General features: G+C 33.6%; 1 long non-coding RNA gene and 1 pseudogene across 3 annotated transcripts in view; one reads left to right on the top strand and one right to left on the bottom strand.

Moving 5' to 3' along the window:
• Window positions 1-12,791, bottom strand: part of LOC123606727 — a 157,860-nt gene that overhangs the window by 20,347 nt on the left and 124,722 nt on the right. The gene's annotated exons all lie outside the window — the stretch shown is intronic.
• LOC123606725 lies at window positions 11,420-12,640 on the top strand (annotated as a pseudogene).

The following is a 12,791-nucleotide window of genomic DNA, read 5'->3' as shown; positions in this document are numbered from 1 at the left end:
ACAAACTGAGGGTTGATGGGGGGTGGGAGGGAGGGGAAGGTGGGTGATGGGTATTGAGGAGGGCACCTTTTGGGATGAGCACTGGGTGTTGTATGGAAACCAATTTGACAATAAATTTCATATATTGAAAAAAAAAGGACAAAAAAGCAAATAAATACCTATAAATTAAAAAATATATATCTGCCAAATGCAATCAGTAAGAAAAGCACATGATTCAAGGGTCAGAATGAAGGTTTGAGCCTGCTTTTGCCTATTTATTGATCAAGTTAATTTATTAACTGCTAATTATAACAATTATTTGTACAGAGTGCAATAGTCCTAATTCTACCTCATCATATTCAAATACAACAAAACGTCACTGAATCAGAAAAGAATACATCAAACAATACGTACATGAAAAGAATCTTAGAAAACTCTAAGTTATTGTGATATTATTTATTTCAAATACAGCTGATAAAGTACAAATGCATATTATGGTGTAAAATGACATAAATTAATGCAAAATTACAAATGCCACTTGTTCCAAAGTACATAATCATGTATCCTAAAAGAGAAATATCTTAAAAAATAGAAAAGAATATTAATTGCTTCACTTAGAATTTGAAATTACATTGAAGGCATAATTAGACTGTTGACCTTTTTTTTAAGCTACAAATGTTAGCCTAGTTCTCTTTTATGATCAAAATACCAAAATTTTGAGAAGAGAGACATAATCTCTATTTTCCTGCTAAATAAAATTGAATGTTGAAATCAAATTAGAGATAGGGTATCTTTTTTAATGAAGAGACATGTGAATGACTAAAATGTGTCCAAAACTTAGGATTTATACTTTACTATACATGAGAGTGACAGTTTGCTTGCTTCTATTTTAATTAATTTAAATCAAGTATTACTAGAATACTGTCTACTTCCACAACCACCTGAGGAGAAATATGCCAATGTAAACCTCAAAAGCAATATTGAGTCTCTGTGAATACTAGATGCTATACATTACTCCAGCACTTTTTGCCCTCAAAACACTTGTTCGCCAATACCACAGCATAAAATGGATCCCTTCTCCAGATCCTCAAATTCTCCATCGGCCTCCATCCATGAAAATGCTAATTAGGATTTTATACCCAAATGTCTTCAAGTTACCCTATGTGAAAAGCTAATTTTTTTTTCTTACCCAAGATCTTGAGGACACCACCACTCGGGTCTTTTCTCACAAAGCTTAAACCAAAAATTGGCCTAAATATCCTTTTCCATGTCCATCCTGTTAGGCATCATCATACCTTTGTCTCTCCAAAACTCTTACTCTCCAAAACCTACCACTCAAATGGCAAGGGGAGAGAAAAGAAGTGTAGAAAAGTCTTTCTTCCTACCTACCTTTCTTCTTTCCTTCCTTCCAACCTTCCTTCCTTCCTAAGTCTCACTCTTGATGTTTTTTTTCCTCTTGGTCCTCACTTTTGTCCCACTTGAACTCCAAGATGAAGATAATTTTTTCAAATGGGAAGAACCATTTCTCAAACATGGTAAAAACTGTTTAAGAAGGTATATCGCCTTAGCCACGAAAAAAAAAATCACTTTAAAAAAGACCCACAAAATGTCTAGCTTCCACCAATGTAACCTCCTAGTGTATCTTCCAAGATAAAATGATTGCACACTAAATTAAATATCTTACTAGATCAGGGCTCTTGTGTGATGTCTACCAAAAAGGATTTCTTGGTTCAAAGTTTATCTGTGGTACTCCCAGACAGTATATAGCAGAATGTTAGTTTTTCTATTCCTTAAATCAACAAATATTTTATATTTAACAAGAAAAATAACCAATAATTTAAAAATAAGATTATTTTGATATAGTTTTGAATTCTAAATAATTTTTGGAGGAGACAATTTCCTATGGGAATGTGCATGTAATATAGGTCTAGTGAGATATAAAACATTTATAGTAATTTATGCAATTATAATGAATATATAATATGTACTTTGAAGAAACAATATGGAATTCTATGATGTAGTGATAACAGAGAAGGAAGGAATTACATTTACAACTCATTCAACTATGGCATAAGTATAAATTAAAAAGAAAGTCTTGACCATGTCTCCATTTTAACCTATTAGAAATTATGATCTGATTTGTCAAAATACCATCATTATTGACCTTCACTTTAGCATTACCCTATGACTCAGCAATTGCACTACTAGGTATTTACCCAAAGGATACAAAAATGCTGATTTGAAGGAGTACATGTACCCCAATGTTTACAGCAGCACTATTGACAACAAATGGACAAATGTCCATCGAATGATGAATGGATAAAGATATGGTATATATATGCAATGGAATATTACTCAGAATTCAAAAAGAATGAAATCTTGCCATTTGCAACAACGTGGATGGGACGAGAGTGTATTATGCTAAGTGGAATAAGTCAGTCAGAGAAAGACAAATTTTAAATGATTTCATTCATATGTGGAATTTAAGAAACAAAACAGATGAACATAGGGAAAAGGAAGGAAAAATAAGATGGAAACAGAGAGAGAGGCAAACAATAAGAGACTCTTAATTAAATACAGAGAATAAACTGAGGGTTACTGGAGGTGCATTGGGTGGGAGGATGGGCTAAATGGGTGATAAGCATTAAGGAGGGCACTTGTTGGGATGAGCACTGTGTGTTATATTTAAGTGATAAATCACTAAATTCTACTCTTGAAGTCATTATTACCCTATAGGTTAACTAACGTGGGTTTAAATTAAAAATTATATGGAAAAAAAATTTTTTAACTTTAAAAAACTGCTAAAAAATTAAAATTGTGCAGTCTCGAGTGCTTGGGTGGCTCAGTCAGTTGAGTATCTGACTCTCGATCTCAGCTCAGGTCACAATCTCATGGTTCGTGGGATTGAGCCCCACGTCCAGCTCTACACTGACAGCATGGAACCTGCTTGGGATTCTTTCTCGCTCTCTCTCCCCCTCTCCCTCTCTCTCTTCCCCTTTCCCACTCTCCCACTCTCACTCCCTCCAAATAAATAAATAAACTTTAAAAAAATAGTGCAGGCTCATCTAAGCATTATTAATACTTAATAAAAAGGAGGTCTGTACTGTGTTCACCACTGCATCCTATAAGCATACTCAAAGCAAAGCAATTAAACCTTTATTTTATTAACAGTGACTGACAATTATTTTTTATCTTCTTGCCTGTTGTTTACCAAATTAGATCTTAAAACATGGCATATCTTTACTCATTCAAATATATTTTCCAGGGGCGCCTGGGTGGCGCAGTCGGTTAAGCGTCCGACTTCAGCCAGGTCACGATCTCACGGTCTGTGAGTTCGAGCCCCGCGTCAGGCTCTGGGCTGATGGCTCAGAGCCTGGAGCCTGTTTCTGGTTCTGTGTCTCCCTCTCTCTCTGCCCCTCCCCCGTTCATGCTCTGTCTCTCTCTGTCCCAAAAATAAATAAAAAAATGTCGAAAAAAAAAATATATTTTCCAGTAAATGTATATTTAATGTGAAAATTATTTCCATTATTTTTAATTTCCTCAGTTTAAATTCTGCCTTTTTCTTTGAAGAACATGCAACTCCCTTTTAGTATTAATCTGTTTAAAGGATTATCCTCCCACACATTTACTAATAAAATCATCTGTAAGTTTCTTCCAGCTTCTCTCTAAACTAAAGCTGCATCTACACTAACAAAATTGCTTAACTGAGTTTGCCAGTTGGAATAATTTGGTGTTATGTCTTTAGTAACCCAACCAGTCAGTTTATAATTCATAGGTAGGGGCTTAAGCAGAAATATGAATTTTGTGCCTACATATATAAAAAGAAAAAGAGAATTGAGGCAACACGATTTTTACCCCAACAATGCAGTTATAAGGGAAATACTGAGTTATTCAAGTAGAAATCTCTTTTATTTTAATTCAAAAGAGACACCTAAAATTATCTTAGTATATCTTTAAGAAAGTTCCACAAGTATGAAAGATATGGAATTAACGACTCCTAAAGGGAGCTGTTTTCCTTCACCATGCTTTCAAATCTAAAACATGATGAATTAGCAGATGTTAAGACTATATATACAATGATCAAAGAAACAATATAACATGATGTCTTTCTAATACTTGCAATGTGAAACACAAAACATAAAAAAAAAAATCTATATCAGCCATTTTAAAAGTACTTCTTATTGAAAATAGCAAATCAACTTTCTCCAGTTAAAACCTTGAACTTGAGATCAAACCAACTGGTCTGAGAAATAAAATATGCTTTAATATTCTATTAGATTTTAAAAAAAAATTTTAACGTTTATTCATTGAGAGACAGAGAGAGACAGAGCTTGAGTGGGAGAGGGGCAAAGGGAGAGGTAGACATAGAATCCAAAGCAAGCTCCAGGCTCTGAGCTGACAGCACAGAGCTCAACCACAGAGCTCAAACTCACGGACCATGAGACCATAACCTGAGCCCAGATTAGACATTAACTGACTGAGCCACCCAAGCAACCCAATATTCTATTAGTTTCAAGTCAAAACAAAAAGTATATATCAGAAATAAGAAAAAAAACTCTGTACTTTTAGGATTAAATGAACATTTTCAAATTTTGCACTGAATTAAAACTTAGATATAATATATTCAAAGGAGTTTAGATTTTTCATTTAAATTCATCCTGTTTGAATGCAGCCTTACTTCTCTGCATATCTTTTTTCTTCCCCGTGAATGAGTTGGTTGGAATGCCACATCCATTCTGATTAGCCAGCAGATAAGTAATATGAAAACTGATTTAAAGTCTCTACCACTAGAGATGTCAAAACAGATGTTACTTTCCTACCGGATGACAGCACTGGGCCTGAGATGTCAAACATAATTAAAAATTTTATTTTCAAATGTACTCCACAGTTTATACATACTAAAAGTATGTCTTACCTTTTGAACTTGTAGAGTGCTGTGCTCTGCAAAATGGGAGAGGCTTTATTTTAGTTTAGACTCCATTTGGGAGTGAAATCATTTCATCAATCGGTACCCAGAGGTTTCCTTCAGGATTTGGCATGAAAAGACTGGCATTTCATTAAAATGTGCTGACAACTGAAAGAGCGATTCTAGCAGGACTGATTTCTCTCACCCTCCTATCTATGACTATCAAGGTTTGCTCCTAGATTATCCAAATCAGAGAATAAATTAAGGAGTCTTTCTTTTTTATGATGATATTGCTCATTTCATTCTTTGAAAGAGTAGAGGGTCAGAAGTTGAATGTTACTTAGTCATATTTATTTATTATTTACTAAGTTTCTCCCAAAGTCTTTCCCTTGGCAACAGAAATAATAAAATGCCGGGGGGCGGCGGGACGAGTCCCTTTGCCTTTTTTCTGATATGCACTCAAAACAGATTAAAAGTTCAGAACTCACCATATACTTCAGAGAATATCATGTCCATAGAAGGAAAATACAGAATTCCAAAAACATGGCTGCTCCAAAGAAGGTCCTTTGCTTCCACATTCCTGCATGTTATCTGAGGAGCCTTGACCTACCCACAACCATAGCCAAGTACCTTATATTCACCTTTGAAGTGTAAATGGTTATTCACATGTTTATCTCCTCTACTACAGATTAAGTCTCCTGAGGGCAAGGAAAGTGTCATATTCATGTGGTTATCAACTACAGAGGATTCAAGATGCCATGTGTAGATGACTTTCAGTATATTTTTTGAATCAATTTAGTTGGAGAGTGAGAAACCAAACATGGAACATCTGCCTTCTAAAGACCAGAGCAGTGCAGCATTGTACATGAGTAGCAGATTGGGCACTCAGCTGCTTGATTTTGAATCGCAGCCCCACCATTTACTAGCTATGTGAGTTAGGCTCATCACTGAGCCTCTGTTTCTCCATATGTAGCATGGTTATTGTGAGGATTAAATGAGATGATACATATATCATCAGAACAGTGCCTGGCACATGGATAAGCACTCAATAAATATGAACTACCACTATCACCTTCCTCTAAGGTGTCAGTGATGTGATAACTTATTGAAAGACTCATTGCTGTAATGTTAGTGATTAGGAGTTAGTGACACCTGTGCCCCCTAAGTATATGCATAAATGCTTGTTAACTTCAACAGATCTCCAGGTAGTGGAATTTCAGGCAGTGATTGCTGGGTTTAGGAATCTGGAGTTACCTGCTGAAAATCTGAGTGATGCAGAAACTTTCATCATTCTGGATTATAGAGATTTGCTACTGTTTGTAAGGGGTTCAGGCAAATTTTCTTCTAGTTGCTTCTCAAAAACTGACCTCAGAAATGTTCATTTGACACTAGCTCCTGTAGAACCCTTGTTCCTTCTTTAGACATGCATACTGATGTTTCCTCTAACCCTAATTATTACCAGAGGATTTAGGGTGTTTCTTAGTAGTAAACCAGATTCCAACTAGTCTTTTTCCTGATTTTACAGAAATTACTTCTTGGAGTCCACTGTTATATATGTGTCCTGCTGGTTTCTGATGCTCCTTAGTCTATTAAGGGAGTTTTCTTCTATTCTTAGGTTACTAAGAGTTTTTATTAGAAGTAGACCTTGAATATTATCAAGTGCTATTTTGGATGGCTATCAAACTAATTATGCCTTCACCTCTTATTAGAGTGTATTGCAGTAGTAGACTTCCTAATATTGACCCACACGTGCATTAATAGCATGAAGGGTCTTGGTAATGGTGTATATTCCAATATACTACTGTGTTCTATTTGATAACACCTTAAGATTTTTCACATTAATATTCCCAAGTGAAATTAGAACCAGGCCTAGTTTTATTTTTTTGGATTATCATGGTCAAATATAAGTACCAATATTATGATGATTTTTAAAAACACATCAGAAGGTTTTCTTCTTCCACAATACTTGCAAAAGATTAATTATCAGTAATCTCTTCTTTGAAGATTTAAAATAAATCACCTATAAAATCATCTCAGTCTGTTATTTCTAAGGTATAGTTTTAGAAAATGTTCTCAACTGTCTATGATTATTTATATATTTGTCACTTCTTTCTTTTCTTGAACCAATCTTGGTATTTTTATTTTTCCTTATCTTTGTATATTTTATTAACATTTTCAGTTATTATTATACAATTGAAAATTTTATTTTATAAATCTTATCATGTCCTCTTTATCTATAGTTATTTTTCCTTACTCAGTTTCTACATATGTACATTTGTGGTGTTTTTTTTTTTTTTTTTTTTTTTTTGGTTGTTGTTTAACTCTAAAGGTAATTAATCTGGTGAACTGTTCATTTGTCATATTCCATTTTTTTTAAACCAGATCTGTGCCTAGTGTATTAACATTAATTTTATCAACTTACCTTTTTCTATCTAATAAAAAAATCTCCTTCTCTTTTTACTTAATATTTTATCCTACTTTCCTCAGTTTTAATTCATTGATTTCTGCATTTATCCTTGACTTTTTCCTACTGCTTTCCTTAGATTTATTTTGCTCTTGGGGCACCTGGGTGGTTCAGTCAGTTAGGCATCCAACTTTGGCTCAGATCATGATCTCATGGTTCGAGAGTTCAAGCCCCGCTTTGGGCTCTGTGCTAGTGCTTGGAACTTGGAGCCTGGAGCCTGCTTCATATTCTGTGTCTCCCTCTCTCTCTGGCACTCCCCCACTCATTCTCTCTCTTTCTCTCTCTCTCTCAAAAATAAACATTAAAAAATTTAAAAAAGATTTATTTTGTTCATTTTTAACTTCTAAAATTGGATGCTTAATTCATTGTTTTCACTCATTTTTTATATATTGAAGATGTCAAAAGTTATAAATACTTCAAGTATAACTTTGTAGAAATCTCATATGTTATGATAAATAGTGCTCTTATCATTAATTTCTAGATATCATAATTTACATGTATTTTACTTAGAAGTTGTTTAAGAAGTTTTTAAAAATTTATATTTATTTAGTTTTCTAAATGTCTGATATATTTATTTTTGTAAATGTTATTTCCTTTTTCAATATTTAAACATTTTTTCACTGTTTATTCCTTTTTTGGTCATGGACTTTTCTTTTTATTATGGACTTCTAATTTTTATTACACTGTGATCAAAAGACATCATTGCATTCCTTCCACTCTAAAGTATTTATTAAGGTTTTCTTTGCGACCTAATGTATGGTCATTTTTGTAAATGTTTCATAGCCCATAAAATAGCTGGTTTCTGAGTTTTTTTTAAGTTTATTTAGATTTTGAGAGAGAGAGAGAGAGAGAGAGAGAGAACAGGGAGGAATAGAGAAGGAGGGAGAGACAGAGAGTGAGAGAGAGAATGAATCCCAAGGAGGCTCCACAGACAGCATGAAGCCAATACAGGTCTCAATCCCACCAACAGTGAGATCATGACTTGGGTCAAAACTAAGAGTCAGACATAACCTACTGAGACATCCAGGTGTCCCCAAAACTAGTTGGTTTCTGTCTGAAAGGCACTAAATATGGAATATTCTATTAATTAGTATATTTATAACTGTTCAAGTCATTGTCTACTTTTTAAATCTTCTTGCTGTGTGGGCTTACATTACTGATGTAATACAGCTCTCTACAAACAAGAATGCAATTGTTATCATTATTTAAACAAAAGCTATATAAGATAAAGAGACTAACTATATGCTAACAAAATGGTGAGAAGAACAAAAATAGACATTTGCTAATTCTTCATCTTTTATATGAGGGCGGTCAATATATGCCATTTCATTTCTCAAGCTGTAATATAAGAATATTTAAATTAATGGAGATAATTACTAATAGACCTAAAAATATGCTGCAGTATATATTTTCAAGTTACTGAGATATGATGAAGGACTTGGGAGGAGGCATAAAGGGAAGAGATATCATATATCAACAGAAAGGAAACAAAACACAGCAAGAAAACCAAAAATAGGATCATACATAAATAAACACTGATACAAGAGAATTAAGTCCAAATATGTATCATAGAAGTTAAGAGAGATAAAAACCATGTTCTAAAATAAATTGACTCCTAAATTGAAAGAGGTAAAAGAAATAAGTTCCAATCACGTACTGTATCCAAGATGATATAAAACAATGTAATCTATAGCTTTAGTATAAAAGGGTAGGCAAAGGAAAATGAGATTTACACAAATAAAAACAGAACAAATACAGCAATATCAATTTTGGGCAAAATAAACACAATACACAGAACATTAAACAAAAGAGAGTTATTCTTTTTTTGATGAAGTTTTCCTTGTTCAGGTAAGTTACTTAGAAAGAACACACGGATGATATATTTTAGGATCCCTTGCATATTTAAGTTTATTTTTAGGTTGCCTTCATACATAAATGAAAACATAGCTGATATGAAATATTGGGGTCACATAGCTTACCCATAGGACTCTTTGTGTATTGCTTGGTTGACTACTGGTATCTAATGCTCCCAAGAAAATACTGAAGCCACCTTGATTTTTTTTTCCCTAATACTTTTGACTGACGTTTATCTTCTGCTTGGATACTGCATCTTTATGGCATAATTTTGTTGTTGATTTATATTATATGCCTGGCATACATTACTGCCATCAATTCTTAGAACAACTCTGTAATATTTGAGGTTTATTGAAATCCACTGAAAGTGATCAGTTCCAATGTTAGTGATGGGAAGGCAGACTTTATAGTATTTTAATAAATACCCCTGAACTGTTGTAACTCTAAGGCACTCTCTTAGACAAATTCCAAGAAATTTGTTAAAACTCTGCTGCTAATTTATAAAGATCTTCTTGACATTGCATTTTATCAGAGTTCATAATATGAAGCTGATATGAATATATCAAGATAAGACTTAAGACATATCATCCCAAAAGCAAGTTCTTATCTACCAATCAATTCTTCTAGAAGATTATAGTCACTCCTTTTAAATATTATGATGTATCCAAACATACAGAAAATTACAGTATAGCAAATACCAATGTAACTGCAATCCAGGATCAACAATATGCTAAAAAATTTTACTATGTTTGCTTTAGGTCTTTTTTAAATTATTATTAATAAACTAATCATTCCAGACTTTAAGTCACCTTAATACATCTCCGAGGTCTCATTCTGCTACCTCTCTTCTCAGAGACAACCACCAACCAGCTCATCTGGGTTTCTACATTTTATTACATATGTTTATATGTATACTAAGTTTGCACTGTCTGATTTTTATTAATATATATTGTCTTGTTCTATACTTTGTATATACAACATTTTGTTTTTAAAATATATCACTTTGAAACATTTTAACATAATAGAAAACATTAATCTCTCAGTACTTGAAAAGAATGTGGCTTCTCTATTTGTTATGGTCAGGAACTATATGTATCAGGTCTCACACATATCTCATATCTATTAGATAAAACGTGGTAACTGAACTGTTCAAACCTGTATCATTGAAAACATTTTGTCTATTTATTAGTTACTAAAAAAGGCATATGCATATTTCCTGCTGTAACTATAGGTTAGTCAAATTTTCATTACAACTGTGTCCATTTTTGCTTTAAATATTATTTCTACAAAATTTTTTTCTTGTGATAAGAACTTTTAAGACCTACCCTCTTAGCAACTTCAAATATAGAATACAATATTGTAAAATATAGTCACCTTGCTGTATATTACATCCCCAGGACTTATTTATCTAATGATTAGAAGTGTGTACCTTTTGATCACCTTCACTCTTTATTTAATATTTAAATATGCTTTAAATGTTTTCAGGTAATGTTATAAAAGTTTTAATTTTATTGCTTCTTGATGGAATATTCCTTTTATATCTATATTGCATCCCTTTTCATTCCTATTAAATGCTTTGCATGTTAAATATTTTTTGTTTATTAATCAATAAGCATTTACTTGACTAATATTTTATGGTACATTTTTCCAGAAATATATTTTACCTTTCTGGGTCATGATACAATGTTTTGTGTCTATTTATAAATGAAATATATCTACATAGTGTTTTTTGACTAATATGAGTCTCTTTTACATATGTGAATTTACTATGTTTATTTTTAGAATGACTCAGATTGCTAGGGCACCTCCCAGTCTGTGAGTAGTTTTTCTAGCCTCTATTTCAAGGACTAGACAACATTTGATGGTTCTAAGCTTTATGTAGAAAGCTCCCTACAAGGCACAGGCTTAGATTTCATCTCTGATTTGAGTCTAGATCTTGGAACCTTAGCAGCAGTAACACATGTCCAGTTCTAAAACCATTCAGCTTCAGCCTCCCTCACTTGCAACTATGGCTTTACAATATTTCTTTATTTCTAGTTCTTAGGGCCTTTCCACGTACTTTCAAGAATTGACATGTATTTTTGAAAGTTTATTGTTAAATTTATCAACATGTGTTTCATATAGGAGTATGATTTTCTACATCAGTTTAACATACCGTAATGACCAGAAATCTTATATACTATTCCTTGTCTTTGAAATTCAGTAACTTCCCTAAATCTTATCTTAATGTGGTTATCCTCTGTTAGTTTCTCCTAAAACATAATTAGCCTTACTGATTTGCTTTAATTTAGTAAATACTGAACTATGAATTTGAATGTTGATTCTATTACCACTAGCTCCATTCTCTACTTAAGTATTTCATTTGCTACATGCTGTATTTGTGTTTGTTTTCTAATTTTCATATGTATCATCTTCTTTCAGGTGACAACCACTTCTTTATCAATGGTAATTCTTTTCACCCTGTCCTGTTCTTTATCACTGGTAATTCTTTTCACCCTGTAACCTTGAGTTGTGTTTCTGCTGTGTCAATGTTACCTCTAAGACTGGAGTAAACAATTATCATGTAAATGTACTAAAGTATTCAATTGTTCAGAGGTCAATTCTCCCCCAAATTTATCAGTGAAATCCCAGTCTGCCTCACAAAACCAGTGTGCATTGAAGATGGCAGCCAAAGTGGGAAGGTTTCTCCAGGCTTGGATTACCCAACATGTGAGTGCTATTCCTTGGGGGCATCTATGCCTCTGCAGCCTTAGAACTGCTGTTTCCTGAAGAACATGCTTGACAAATGTGTTATGATTTGGTTCTGGTCAAGTAAAGTTTGCTCTTGGCACCAGTTCCTCATACTATGCCCTTGCCAGCACGTAGCACACACCCTATTTAAAGGGTATTGCAGTTGTAAACAGAGAGTTCCAAGACCTAAGGCTTGATGACTTTAAGGGGAAATATTGGCGCTATTCTTCTATCCTTCAGATTTCACTTTTGTTTGTCCTACAGAAATTGATGATGTTAGTGACAAAGCCAACGAATTTAATGATATAAACTGTGAAGTTGCTGCAGTTTCAAGATTCCCACTTCACCTATCTTGCCTGGATAAACACACCAAGGAAGAATGGCAGTTTGGGCAACATGAACATCACACTCTTGTCAGATTTGACTAAACGGATTTCCTGAGACTACAGTGTACTGTTAGAAGTCCCTGGTGTTGCTTTAAGACATCTATCTCTTCATAACTGACCCCAGTAAAGTCGTCAAGTATCTGAGCATCAATGATTTCTCAGTGGGCCAAAATGCAGAGGAGACCCTCCACTTGGTAAAACCATTTCAGTTTGTGGAAACCCAATGAAGAAATCTGCCCTGAAAACTAGACACTGGATTCTCCTACAATCAAGCCAAACCCAATTGCTTCCAAAGAATACTTTGAGAAAGTAAATCAGTAATCATCCCATGCATACCTGTAGCTTCTCACATCAGAAAAGAACCACAGTTGGAACTCACTTTTAGCATTTGAAAGATGGTTATTTATAGAAGACAGAAAGCAATTATGCTTGTACTCATAAATAATACGCTAAATGTTTTGTTTTTGTAACA

The sequence above is a fragment of the Leopardus geoffroyi genome, chromosome A2 (genome assembly GCF_018350155.1).
Source record: "Leopardus geoffroyi isolate Oge1 chromosome A2, O.geoffroyi_Oge1_pat1.0, whole genome shotgun sequence".
NCBI lineage: Eukaryota > Metazoa > Chordata > Mammalia > Carnivora > Felidae > Leopardus > Leopardus geoffroyi.
Note: the sequence above shows the minus strand (reverse complement) of the source record. Positions and strands in the feature narration are given on the sequence as shown.